Consider the following 14,877-nt stretch of genomic DNA (forward strand, 5'->3'; position numbering starts at 1 on the left):
TGGATACAGTCTGCTCTGCTCTGAATTTAAAACAGCCACAATTTCATCCAAGAGCCCCTTACAGTTTCCACTTCCTACACAATACCATAGTCCCTCTTCCTTATCCTATCTATGCCTTGAGATCTTTCTCTTTTGTTTTTTCTCTCCACCCTCTTTCCTTTCCTCCCTCCATCTGTCCCTTCCTCCTTCACTCCTTCCCTTCCTTCCTTCTTTCCTCTTCTCTTCTTCCCCTCCATCTTCCCTTCCTTTGAGCAGAGCTGTTGAAAGAAATTCTTAATATAGATTTTTAGTACAACTACAACTAAGAAAGGCACTTGGGAAGAAAGTGCCTTCCAGGAGGATAAGCATGACTTCTTCAAAACCTGAGTTCTAATGTTTTTAGTTTTTACTACAACTATGCTCTTGTCACTCACCTCAGTTCTGGATGACACCATTGTGGTGGCTGTCATCCTGAGAAGTGAGTCTCTGTTGAAACTGTGGTGAAACTAACTCCCTCACTTAAAGGTTTATGATCTCCTGATATTCTTTCCCAGAAGATTGGCCATTTTCGTCTTAGCACTAGAATGTGATGATAGCATTTCCACAAGGGTCTGAAGTAACTTTTAAACACCTTAGTACTGAGTTCCTGTCACAAAACAAAATATAGATGTGAAAATTACAGGAACAACTCAAAGAAGTAATTAGGAATCAGGATGGGAACTCTCCTGCAAGTCCTTGGAGTACAAAGTTCACAGCAGAATGACATGAGGAGAAAAAGTTTTTCATTAGTAATAAAGAATAAACAGGGCCTTTCCCTATCACCCAGTCTGTCAGACAGTTTTAACATCACAAGAGTGTTTGGTCCCAAAGGCACTCAGGAAAAATGGCTGAGGTGCATATTAACATGTCAGAGCAGATGCTGGCTTCTAGAATCTTACATTTCAAGTACCTCTTATAGAGTCTCAGCTCCTCTCAGCACTTCTCACCCCAGACTCCTAAACCTCTCTAGACGTTGAGTTTCACTTTCCTTCCCCCAGGTTCTCTCTGCTATAAAACCCATCAATTTGTCCATATGCTATTGGACTCTCGTTTCTTTTCAGGGTTCTCCTCTTGTTTTTTCATGTGGCACTTTGCTTTGGTTTGTTTGTTTTTGTTTGGTTGGTTTTGTTTGTTTGTTTTTGCTTTCCTTGTCCCTCTTTCCTATGTCTTTTCTTCTTTCACTCCTGCTGCCACTCTCCTCTCACGGTTCAGTATGTGGACCATGTCAATGTACTACTTTTTCTTGGTGCCATAGACTGTTCCAAATACCTTTGGATGTGCTCTCCTTCATATCTACAATAAAAACCTTCTTGTCAGTGATGCTTGCTGTGTTCATGTTCACATTTTCCTTCAGAACTTTCCAAGTATTAAGGGGTATGGGAGAAGAGAGACATCATAGATCCGGGTGCATCTCCTTCTTTAGGTTAAGATTTTGATTTATACACATTGGGTATAGAATTGTGTAAATACTTTGACTGTGAGCTATCATGAAGGAGTCTACCATGATTTTTACTTTAAATGAATCCTTGTGTACACAAGAATGCATTCCAAAGTAGTAGGCTTCATGAAGCTTCATTCTATATTGGGGATTGCCTTTCTCAATATAATTACAGAAGATTTAAAAAAAATTATAGCTATAGAAATTTTTCTAGTAGCAATATCAGAGGGTTGCTCTCTTTGACCTGTTTTTGTTAACTCTTAGTGTCAGAATTTTAAATGCATGTTTTGAAAATTATCAAACTACTTTTTTCTCATGTATTCTCCATAAATATGAAGAAATGTAAATGCCACAAAGGTTTTATGCTAAGCCATGTCTGAGCCAGTATTGGAGATGATGTGGACATTCAAGACTTTGTTGTCAAGGATGGTTTAATAGTAAATCCAAACAACTAACATAGTAACAACAACATACATACATGCAGGCAAAACATTCATTCCCTGCAAAGAAAAAAAAATATTGCAAATGGTTTCAAAAACAAAAAAATAATACAAGCAAATACTACCACCATCACCACCACCACCACCACCACCAAGAAGATCAACTGCTCATATTTGCCAAGAAGCTTTTATAACAATGTACAAAAACACAAAACAAGAAGTAGCAATCTGGAATAGGCAAGCTTCTTCTGTCATAAGGACTACACACCGCATAGGTAAATAATTAGTTTTTTTTTAAGGTTGTGGAATAGTCATCAGGCAGACGTAAGAATATCACACTGTCATTATTTAAGCCTTTCAACAGGGATGTATTTTTTGAGAGAGTTCAGTATTAGTGAAGTAACAATAAATCGTTTGAATAGTCCAAATGCATTACCTCCGTCTGCAGAGAATTCCTTTCCTCTAACTTGTTTACCTGATTCTACAAGTTAGCTGCATTCCTGTCTTACTGTCATTGTGGAATCAATTATTGGAAAGCGTTTCCCTTTTGTTCTCTCTCTGTGGTTAACATTGCTTTGCATGGCTTCCATCACCAGCCGTTATGACCTCATATTTACTTGCTAGTTCTCCAGTTCAATTCAAAAATCTGAAAGAAGCCAGGGAAATGGAGTATAACATCCCTTGCCCTTCAAGGTGAGGATCTGAATTCCAATCCAGGGGTACAAAGGTGAAAGGAGAAAACCAAATTTCACACAGTAGTGTAGGTAAGGAAACCTCTTTGGAAGACTATGGGCTTCTAGTTGTTATTTCTTCCAAGGTAGAGCTCACTGTCTTCTCATATGAGCTACATTCTTGAATTTATGATATGGGGTGAAAAGATAGTTCAGAGCATAAAGGTGCTTGAAGTAGAAATTTTATCATCTGGTTTGGGATCTGAAGAACACAGGAAAACTCAGATTCAAGTCCTGGAGAGATGGCTCAGTGCTTAATAGCATTTGTTACTTTTTCAGGTGACCAAGGTTCTGCTCCTAGCACTTATGTGGCAGTTAACAACAGTTGTAATTCCAAATCCAGGGTATCTGGTATCCCCTTCTTACAGACAATGTATCCTTTATGCCAGTGGTACACACACACACACACACACACACACACACACACACACACACATATATATTACACTTTGTTACAAACACATAAAATAAAATTTTGGAAAGTTAGATCCAGTTGAATATTTCTGTCATAACACTTTCCTAAGAGATATGGAGAATGAAGACAAAAGGATCTGTATCACCTTCAGGGCCACTTCACCTGGGATAAATATTGCTGAATAAGAGAGACTGTCTCAAGTTACTTCCAAGTTAAAGTCCACCACTAACATGTACAGACACACACAAAAAACAACAAAAAAGAAGAAACACAGAAGCATCAACATGAATGTATTAATTGGAAATAAGATAATAGCTAATATTCAGGCATTAGAAAAATTTTAGTGAGTGAGAAAAATTACTCATACACTTGACCCTCACACGCGACTACAATGAGAGAACAAATTTTAAAGATCTAGAATTTAATTTTTCTTTATCATTTGACTTGTTTTTAGTTTATTTATTTTTCACTTATTCACTTTATATCCCACTCACTGCCCCAGTCCTGTTCACCCATTCTCTCACAATCCTTCCTCCAGCCCCCTTCTCCTCTGAGTGTATGGGGACACCCAGAGTATCACTTATATACCCTGGCACCTCAAGTCTCTGCTAAGCTAGACATTTCCTCTCCCACAGAGGCCAGGTAAGGCAACCCAGCTAGTAGAACATATCCCACACATAGGCAGCAGCTTTAGGAGTTGCCCCTGTTCTAGTTGTTTGGGACCCACAAACAACTATACATAGTAGGAGGCTCAAGCCCAGTCCATGTAACCTGGACCCTTGGTGGTCTCAGAGTCTGAACCACCAATCAGAATTTAAACTTCTTCACTGGCTAAATGCTATTTAGAAACTATATGCTTATTCATGTACAGATGAGATACTTAGCTTGAAGCACTGCTAGCATGTACTGTAGAAGAAACACAGTTAAGTCTGATTTGTAGTGATTCTTCACGTGGTGGTTGTATGTGCATGACTGAAAAAAGCTAGTTACATGGAAAGTAGATATAAGGCTTCTTTCATATGTAAATCCTCTTATGAACCTGCTGATTGGTTTTGTGGCTGAAGGACTTTCATATGTGCTACATATGAAAGGCTTCTCTGGTTTATTATGACATCATAACCTTGGATTCTGAGACTCCATAGAAGTCTTTATGGCACTTGGGACAGAAAAATTGTCTCTGCTTCTTGTATGCTCTCTGGAAGACAGAGAGGTTGCAGGGATATTTGAAGGTTCTGTGACATTCTTCACACCTGTGTGATTTGAGGATTCAATGGAATCTCTCTGGTGATACTCCGGAGATTACTTCATAGCTCTGACAGACAAGGATAGACTTAGAGGTAGCCTGGTCTGGTCTGGGGAAGAACTTTGGTTCATTTATAGGGATATCTTCAGAAAAAAGTTGCTCTCAGGCACAGTTCTCAGGACCTGGAGGTGCCTTGATTTGTTCTGGCATCCTGAGACACCTCCTTCAGGCTCAGGATCCTGATCTCTGGATAACGAGAAGGCAGTCCAACACAGTTCTGAGATTACTACATTATCATTTCTTTCACTAGAGTTCCAGGGAGGATTGTTGCTCTCTTCCCTGTTTCTTGCCCTGTAGAAATAAGACAGTCTATGAAAATCAACCCAATAAGGGATCGGACATATATCCCTCCTCTTCTGTCCTGCTTCCTGTTTCAGTTCTTGACAATAGTATGTTTTGGAGGATGTGGAAGGGAGCCCTTTTGTTATCCTGTGTTGGAGTTGTTGCTGATTGACGTTGATTCAAAAGATTGATGATTTCTTTTAAGTACATGTTCTCAGAAATGAGGATTTCCTGCCCCGGCATGGATATGTGGCCCTATAAACAAAGCCAGGTGAGCACTGTCAATGAATCTCTGAAATGACAGAAATCTATCCTCAACATGCTTGCACGGGATCACTAATCTCTTGGTTGAGATAATCTATTTCTCATCTCTAATGATGTTATCCTGGCATTTATAAGGTCTGTTCTCTAATGTCACTACTCATACTGGGTTGAGTCACTACCATGAAGGGAAACACAAGCCAGGTTCCTCTGAGCTCTGGCCATAATCTTATGTTCAACCTCTTGGTAGACAGGAGGAGGATCAGGTAAACTTAGACCAATCTTTAAGAACAAATATTCATTGTCTCTGAAATTTCTCAGACCCTCTCTGACCAGATATTGTAACTAAATGGCTGTCCTGTGAAAAGATACCAAAGCTGGGCAGGACAGGGAAGAAGGAGAGGAAGTATGAATAGAGGGACTTCCCAAAGGAAGCTGTAATACATCTGCTCTAGAATATTCTGGGATTTCCTATCATGGTGCCTTTCTTATAAACTTGATGAGATCTCATTTCATGTTTTAATAGTTTGTCATTTTTACAAAAAGAAAAAGTCTCTGTAGCTGTTTTTTTTTTTCAGTTACATATCGATCTTTAGTTCCTTGTTTATACTGTTTCATCTGCCTCTAGGACCTGTAATTGTTACATTTTGCCTAGAACCCTTGACTTCTCTACATTCTTTCTCTGGTGATTGCTATTATTTGCATGTATAACTCTAATTTTTTAAACCTATTTTTAAACGATGGTTCTTAAACATTTTAACCTCCCTTCTAGCCTACCACCAACCAGAGATATTGGAAAAGAAAGGATATGGGGGAAATAGACCTGTTAGAAGCAGTACTTTGGAGTAAATCCCATCTGCATTGTCAGGAAGTCAGTAGTTTAGAGGTCAGCAGTGGCAGCTCAATATATTTGCAAAAATTTATGGATATGCCAGCAGTTTAGTAGTGTCAGAATAGCAGTAGCAGTGGCAAAACCTAGTAGAAACAGCCAGGCCTCAGCCCAATCAGCATGAGTCAGCAGGAGAAATTTAGACCGGAAGAAATGCCAAGAGTTTTTGTCTGTCAGCAAAGCGAAGATCAGTGAAGACTCAGACCAACAAGTTTCATACAGACAGCTTTACCAGCAAGCCAAGCTCCGCTCAAAATCTTTTGAATCTTATTTATACTCTTTCCAAACATCATATCTCTTCCATGGGTCTTGCCCCACTATGTGTCTTGTGGGTCTGTTTCAGTGGACATCACTCTTCCAGTTGGTCTGAGTCCAAGATGTGGCAAGAAGCAAGAAGCAGCAGCACATTACCAGACGTTTTTTCTGGTGTGTTTCTATCAGTCTCAACAAAAGGAGCTCAACTATGCAATGTAAGGCAGACCAATGTAAGTGAAGAATCTTTCATCACGTGTCCATTTATGTGTTTGTTTTAGTAAAACATCCTTTCATCTGTGACTGTTTTAGGGAAATATTCTTTCACGAGTCTGTCTTAGCCTGTCACATGTGTTGCTTCAGAGAAACATTATGTATCTGTTTTGATGAAACACCCTTCTACCTGTGTCTGCTTCAGGAAAACATTTCTTCATGTGTTTGCCACAGTAAAACACCTTCCAACACAACTGACTTTTTAAAGAATACTTAAGTGGAAACTCTTACTTTAGCATCCAGCCCTTGATCCATAATTGATATTTTCTGTCTGGAATCCTCAGGATCTCTACATGAATTTTGCAGTAGCTGCCATCCTGGTGTCCTGGCCTCAGACGGTCAATATTAGCTTCTGTTTTGGAACCTCATGAGTTTAATTTTCACTCTCAGGTAGCTGAGGCCTCCCCATTCCCCATCTCCAGCCATTAGTCAATCGGTGGCCCTTCCTCTCCTAATGTCACTCACTCTGCTGTGTGAATGTTCTCCATTTCTAATATACAGAATCCTTTGTCTATCCCATTGCTTATTAGCCATAGACAACCACTCTTGAACTTAAATGCCTTTAACATCATAGCTTTAGTTTGGGGGGACTTGAGGATTGTTAATTTGTTGTTGGGTCCTCAGCAGAATTCACACCTGACAGAAACAACTCTAACACCTATACTTGTCTCTGCCACTGCACGATGTCTCTGTTCATCTCTGTTCATAGCCACATCACTGAACATTATAAAAACGGTTTACTTGGAACTGGTTTATCATGAAACTCTCAATTCAAAACAAAAGTCAAAGGAGTGAAAATGTGGAGTAAAACAAACAGTAAAATGAACTTGGTTAGTGAACGAAGTCTTCTCCAGACTGTGCAACAGGGTTAGAATAAACTCCACTGTTTAGTTTAAGATCATTTGCTTGTAACTCAGGCTTATAAGATTCTTTGAGCTGTGAAGCCATTCTGTTGACAATCCTCAGGTATGTAGGATATTCCTCCCTCCCCCACATTTGCAATAAAGCTCCACAACTTGGGAGGAGCTAAGGTGGGAGGAGTGAAGAGGAGAAAGAGAAGGACGAGGAGGAGAGAGAGGAGGTGACTGGCAATGATGGAGGAGGAGGAATTGGTCGAGTGCAGTCCTGGGTAACAATTTATATCTAAAGGTTAGGTATTGGGTAACAACTCTAATTGTGTCCTTTGTGTTACTGAAGCTTTCCAGTTTCATGATTTCCCATTTATTGTTTATCTTAGTGCCTGTGCTATTGGTATGATGTCCAGAAAACTGTCTGCTTTGCCCATGAGATCAAGGCTATTTCTCTTATAACATATTTAGTGTTTCTGGTTTCATGTTGAGGTATTTGGTGCACATGAACTTGAGTTTTGTGCAGGGTAATTGATAAGAATCTATTTGCATTCTTTTAAATGGAGACATCCAGTTAAATGATTACATTTGTTGAAGCTGCTTTTGTATTTTTTCCATTCAGTAGCTTTGGCTTCTTAGGTCAAAAATCAATTGTCCATATGAGTGTGAGTTACTGTTGATGGTTGTATTTGATTCCATTAACAACCCAGTTGTTTTAATGACTATAACACGGGTTTTTATTACTATTTCCCTGTAGTACAGCTTGAAATCAGAAATTATGATAACTCCAGAAATTCTCTTATTGTATAAGATTGTTTTGGGTATCCTGTTTTTCTTTCTATATGAAGTGGAATATTGATCTTTCAAATTTGTAAGGAATTTGGTTGGAATTTTAATGGTAATTAAAATTAAATTTAATGGTGATTAATTCATTGAATCTGTAAATTGCTTTGGCAAGATATTCACTTTTACTATATTCATCCTACTGATCCATGACCATGAGGTATCTGTCCATCTTCTGATATGTGCTCTGATTTCTGTCTTCAAAAACTTGGAGTTCTTATCACACTTATGTATACTATCATACTATCTGCAAATAGTGATAATTTTACTTTTCCTTTTCAATTTGTATCCCCTTGTTCTCCTTTAGTTATCTTACTGCTCTAACTAAAACTTCAAGTACTATATTTAATAGAGATGAAAAGTGTGGACAGCCTTGTCGTCTCCGATTTTAGGGACTTTGCAATTAGTTTCTGTCCATGTAATTTGATGATGGCTATCTGTTTGCTGTGTGTTGTCTTTATTATGTTTAGGTATGTCCCTTGTATCCCTGATCTTGCCAACATTTTTTATCATGAAGGTGTTTTGCATTCTGTCAGAGGCTTTTTCAGCATTCCTTGAAATGATCATGTGGTCTTTTCTTTCTTTCAGTTTGGTTATATGTTCATGTTATTAGTATGATTTTCATATGTTTAACCATTCCTGCATTTCTGGGATAATGCCTAATTGATCATGGTAGATGATCTGTTTTATTTTCTGGGTTTGTTTGTGAGGATTTTATTGAGCATTTTTCACTAATGTCACGAGGGACATTGGTCTCTAATTGTCTTTCATTTTTAGATCTTTATGGTTATTATTAGGTGTATGGGTGACTGTGAGTCATACAATAAATTTGGCAATGTTCCTCCTGCTTCTAATATAGAACAATTTGAGAAATATTGGGATTAGGTCTTCTTTCAGTGGTATAATTTGGTGTTAAACCCCTTTGCCTTGGCTTTTTTTGGTACAGTAACTCTTTTTTTTTTAATTCTAAAATAGAGAATATTTATTATCACAAGTTGCATAAAAACACAGCATTTATAATACCAATTTTATAGAAAAATAATTGACTACATTGTGACATTTATGGGACACCTCACTATTGCTGTACTTTCAGCTAAAGCTTCAGAGACACTAATATTCTTAATCAAAATATCCACTATGTATCACAATCTGTCTTTGGAAAGAAGTGCCTAGTGTGTTCTTAAAGGACCAGAGCATTTGTTCTTCAGAGTTACTTTCCCACACCTAGTGGTCATGTGTACACATCCTGATGGTGACTGGATACTCATCCTGGGAGAGACCTCATCAACCACTTATGTCTATGCATCTTCTAGAGGGAAAATAAGGCTGAGAGGTGTTCCTCAAGGTCCCCACTCCAGGGATCTTCAGCAACCCCTTAGGAAGTTATCAGAAAGGCCTATATTTTGTCCTCTTCTGTGAGGCAATTATTTCTGGTTATTCAGATTGAGGAAGAAATAGTAAATGGTTTGACACTTCACTGTCAAGACCACTTGGGTCAAACACTGGCTCCATTTCCCACTTTGTTAAAAGAATCACCTGGTAGAATGACTCAAGCTTTCCATCAATGGCTGCCTCACCTGAGCTGTTTCTACATGTAGTCATCATTTAAAAGTTTATTTTCTTTGCTAGACTCCATGACAGTTCAAAAGATAAAGGGACTGCTGTCACATCTTCTCAAAGTTCCTGGGTCAGAACTTTTGTTGTCCTATGAAAGTTCCAAGGTAAGTTGCTAAGCAAAAACACAAAGCTAAGCTTCTCCACAGTACTGTGAGTCATACATAACAGGCTCTAAATGGAGGCAGCCTTTGACTTCACAGCTCACCTGCCATTGGAGGGTGGCATGGATAACATGCACCCTCAGATCTGTCTTACTACTCCCCTCTTGACTCTAATTTTAGATGCCAGGCAGAGAAATTGAAGTAGAAAATGACCTATAGCCATTACAGTTTTATTCTGTGGAGAATAGAGATTGCCTACTAGTGCAATGGTAACAGTCCAGCTATAGAGTTTAATGACTGGAATGTATACAACAGAAACAAAACCTTTGCCCTCACAAATGATGTTATGTTTTGTTGGGAAAAGACCATTTGGTTGTGTATTAATAGAATAATAAAGGCTTTGATTACTATTGATTTTTCTGCCCTTTCTTTCTTTTTGTTTTTAAAGATTTATTTATTTATTATATATGAATACACTGTAGCTGTATTCAGACACACCAGAAGAGGGCATCAGATCTCATTACAGATGGTTGTGAGCCACCATGTGGTTGCTGGGATTTGAACTCAGGACCTCTGGAAGTGCAGTCAGTGCTCTTAACCACTGAGCCATCTCTCCAGGCCCTTTTCTGCCCTTTCTGTTTTCACAGTTTACCACATTCCACTATATGAAGATGTGAAGTAGAAACAGTAGTCTAAATCTGAGTACAGTTAACATCTACTGTGGGCTAGTTAACTTTGAAAAAGTTTGCTACAGTGATTTGGTTGGTCATTGTGAGAAATGTCCTTTAAGTTGAGGAGACACATCTTCAAACCTGTAATATACTTTTCCCTATGTTATGTCTACACTGAGCCTGTCTTTTACATGTCACCACCTCCTATTCAAGCTTAGGTAAACACCAGGCAAGGCAGAGTGCCTTCCCTATGATTCCCTGTGACACTGAACCCTGAGGTGTATACTTTTACTCACACTCACAGAAACAGTTTAGTGAGAGTAAATGTCTCAGTACTAAGCTGAGACATTCAGGATTTACATTAAACAGTAAAAGAAAACATGATCTGTATGTAAATAAACATCTTTAAAAGTAAGATACCAAACTTCAGTCTACAACATTTCCTTTTCAAGGCCAGGTTGTCTGTATCAGAGATCCACAAACAGGTATTTCTAGCAACCCAGACTTTGGTACATGTGGCCCCTGTGCCACGTAGCATCTTTGAAGTTTCTTTCTGGCCTAATTAAGTTACTAAGAGTTATTTTGTAATCCTGCTTGAGATTTAATCCTGCTTGAGATTTATATGGAGTTATTTTCTGATCTTGGCCATTAACCAAAAACTGTAGTGATGAGTTACTAATTAGTATAAGTGATCAGAAATTAGCAATATTTTTATAAATTAATTTGGTTTAAATACTCTTTCAATTTATAAATAAAAACTTATGCTACAGTTATCAGTTGATTCATTAAGATCTGTGCAAACACTAGTAACACCCTACTGCTTACAGCTCAATACCAGCCATGGCTCTCTGTGGACTTACAGCCCCCGGTCTTTGGGGATCATAGAACTTTTGCTTCACACTGGCAAGGATACCCACATAGTTCCTTCAGTTCCCACAGTTTGCTCATCTCTTCTACTGAGTACTGAGGAGAAGACAGTATTCACAGGTTTTCTCACACAGTGGTTGCCATCCAAATGCCCATGCTGACATCTTCATTGATAGGTCTTTAACCTTCCGGAGTTGCCTGCCAGTCAGTCAATGATATCCTTGGAGATCACCTACCCTGACCCACATGCAAAGGCAGGGTAAGCTGACCTAGGATATTCCAGCTCCTGCCATTTTCCACTTCTCTCCACTGTCCAATTCAACCTGAAATTCCCCCCCCCCCAAAATTTTTTTTTTTGCCCATCTAGATTATTCTGAGAAATACTATTAAACACAGCTTTTAAGTCTATGTAACAGTTGTCATCTGTCTTGAGCAGCAAACTGAAGCTGGTGGATTCTACAGTCCATCAATAGAAGTTCAATAATTTTGCAGGAACATTCTGGTAAGTATCCCCAACATCTACGAAAACAATGTCATCATAGACACTGCTTTCTTCCTGTAGTAAGGCATTTTCCACTTTCAGATCCTGTAAAATGATCTGCAAGTCTCTGGGGCTGAGAATAAAGACTTCATAATAGTGCATCACCTTCCTGAACAGTGTAGATAAAGCCAACTGCAACTCCCTCTATATCTTCCATGAATTCATGAGGCAGTGCCCCTTCCCCAGCTGTGAGGACTCTGAGAACACCCACTCCATCGTTCACTGTCTCTCTGTGCAGGTTTCTGGACACGAGGCCATGGAGATCTTGGCTTTCCTACATGATTGTACCTTTAAGGCTCTCTGGTAAGATGAATTGTTCCACAGGCTTATACCATAGCTTGTTCACTTGTATGTCACAGCTTGGAGGACTAAATCAGGTGATGAAAAGGGACTCTTCCTGCTCTGTCTGATACAACTTGACGGTGATGTTCCTATGAAAACCGACGTCACTGGCATCGTAGAACACTCCAAGACTGGTAATCACAATTGGGTAGAGAACTCTGAAGCTCACGCTGGCAACTCGGTCTTCAGAGAGTCTAGATGAGGAGGCATCTTCAGGAAAGCCGAATGCCTCAATTTCTTGATTCAGAACTGGATTGGTGATGTTGAGCAGTCGGCAGGAGTAAGAATCTTCCCTGTCTTCCGCAGGCACTTCACAGCCATGGGCAACAAGCATACACTTTCTTTTTTTTTTTTTAATTTATTTATTTTATGTATATAAGTACATTGTAGCTGTCTTCAGACACACCAGAAGAGGGCATCAGATCCCATTACAGATGGTTGTGAGCCACCATGTGGTTGCTGGGAATTGAACTCAGGACCTCTGGAAAAGCAGCCAGTGCCCTTAACCGCTGAGCCATCTCTCCAGCCCGAGCATACATTTTCTTAATGTAGGATGTTGGCAGCAAATCCTTCAGCCAAGTGTTCCTTACAACATTTCGAAGTTCGTGGTTATTTCGAGCTGATAACTCACCAGCTACCACATCATGGTGACTACATTTCCACAAAGGAAATAAGGCTGATTGATCTGCCACACTGGGCCTGGTGAGGTGGGGGGAGGGCGAGGAACGGAGTCACAGGTGCCAGAGGTGCAGCGCAGCCCGGAGCATGCAAGGGCACAGCAGCACCAGCCAGTTTCACATTGGGTGCTCCCACCTCGTGCCCCCGCCACGCTCTCCCACGGCCCAGCCAATAGCAACGGGATCTAAGAACACTGAGTGCCACTGGTAGTGTTCCAGCCCACACATGGCTTTGTCTCCGCAGCTTAGAGCGGTGACAGCTTCCTGGCCAGGGTCCCACTCCCATGATGGTATAGTAACTCATAATGACTACTTCTATCTAATTCCTTAGGGGTTACATAGGTTGATTTAAGTTGTTTATGGGATTTCAATTTAACTTTGGTAGGGTTTTTTTCTATCAAGAAAATTGTTCATTTCTTTTATATTTTCCATATTTGTGGAGTATATGTTTTTGAGTAAGATTAAAAATTTTTCAAGTGTTAAGAGATATGATAGAGCTCTCGCCAGGCGTCCTCATTAGAGTGACACCGTTTTAAACCACGCATAGCAATCCCTAACCCACCGTGGTGATGCTCAGGGAAGACAAGGTGACCTGGAAGTCCAGCTACTTCCTTAAGATCATTCAACTTTTAGATGATTACCCAAACTGCTTCATTGTGGGAACAGACAATGTGGGCTCCAGGCAGATGTCCTTCTGAGGGAAGGCTGTGGTCCTGATGGACAAGAACACCATGATGCGCAAGGCCTTCAGGGGGCACCTGGAGAACAACCCAGCTCTGGAGAAACTGCTGCCTCACATCCGGGGGAATGCAGGCTTCGTGTTCACCAAGGAAGACCTCACTGAGATTCGGGATATTTCTGCTGGCCAATAAGATGCCAGCTGCTGCTCAAGCTGGTGCCATTGCCCTGTGTGAAGTCACTGTGCCTGCTCAGAACACTGAGCTGGGGCCTGAAAAGACCTCTTTCTTCCAAGCTTTGGCCATCACCACTAAAATCTCTTGAGGCACCATTGAAATCCTGAGTGATATGCAGCTGATAAAAACTAGAGACAAGGTAGGAGCCAGTGAAGCCACACTGCTGAGCACACTGAACATTTTCCCTTTCTTTTTTGGGGTGATCATCCAGCAGGTGTTTGACAATGGCAGCATTTATAACTCTGAAGTGCTGGACATCACTGAGCAGCCCCCGCACTCTCACTTCTTAGAGGGTGTCCGCAATGTGGCCAGTGTCTCTCTGCAGATCCGGTACCCAACTGTTGCCTCGGTGTCGCACTCCATCATCAATGGGTACAAGCAGGCCCTGGCTCTGTCTTCTGTGGAGACTGAGTACACCTTCTCACTTGCTAAAAAGGTCTAGGTCTTCCTGGCTGATCTGTCTGTATTTGCTGCTGCTGCTGCTGCCACTGCTGCTACTGCTGCTGCAACCCCAGCCAAGGTGGAAGCAAAGGAAGAGTGGAAGGAATCAGATGAGGATTCAGTCTCTTTGACTAATCCCCTCAAAGCAACCAAGTCAGCCTATTTGATTTGAGAAAGATGGAAATAAAGGCTTACTTCTCTTTAAAAAATATGATAGAATGGAGAGGCTATAGGTCTGTGTGCATCACGTTCTTCACTTTAAGGTTTTGAAATGATTCATCCATATTGTGTGTATCATTCTTTATTGACTTTTTGTTGTAGAAAATTCCATTGTCTGTGTAGAAAATGGCATAAAGTCGTGTAAATCCATGTAGTGCGAGCTATCATGAAGGAGACTGCTGTGATATTTGATTTAATCAAATCTGGGTACCCATGGGAATGCATTTAAAAGCAGAAGCTTTCATGAAACATCACTATATTTGAGTGTTTGTCTTTCTTAATATAATTACAGAAGATTTGAAAATGATTATTGTTGTGGATTGGCTCTAAGGCTACTTATGTTAATTCAGATCCCCAAATTATAGGGGAACCTGCACATCTGAGTGTAAGATGCTTAGGGCCCTGCTCCCAGTTGTCTTTGATTGTTAAATAAGGTTGCTGGGCAGCCAATCATTAGGCATCGAGACAGAGGTGGGACTTTAGGATTAGCAAAC

General features: G+C 40.1%; 2 pseudogenes; one reads left to right on the forward strand and one right to left on the reverse strand.

The window, feature by feature from the left end:
- Nucleotides 1–11,261: 11,261 nt before the first annotated feature.
- On the reverse strand, nt 11,262–12,932 carry LOC114632974 (annotated as a pseudogene).
- A 446-nt stretch (nt 12,933–13,378) lies between these two features.
- On the forward strand, nt 13,379–14,336 carry LOC114632975 (annotated as a pseudogene).
- The last annotated feature ends 541 nt before the right edge of the window (nt 14,337–14,877 follow it).

The sequence above is a fragment of the Grammomys surdaster genome, unplaced genomic scaffold (genome assembly GCF_004785775.1).
Source record: "Grammomys surdaster isolate TR1022 unplaced genomic scaffold, NIH_TR_1.0 479, whole genome shotgun sequence".
Taxonomy (NCBI): domain Eukaryota; kingdom Metazoa; phylum Chordata; class Mammalia; order Rodentia; family Muridae; genus Grammomys; species Grammomys surdaster.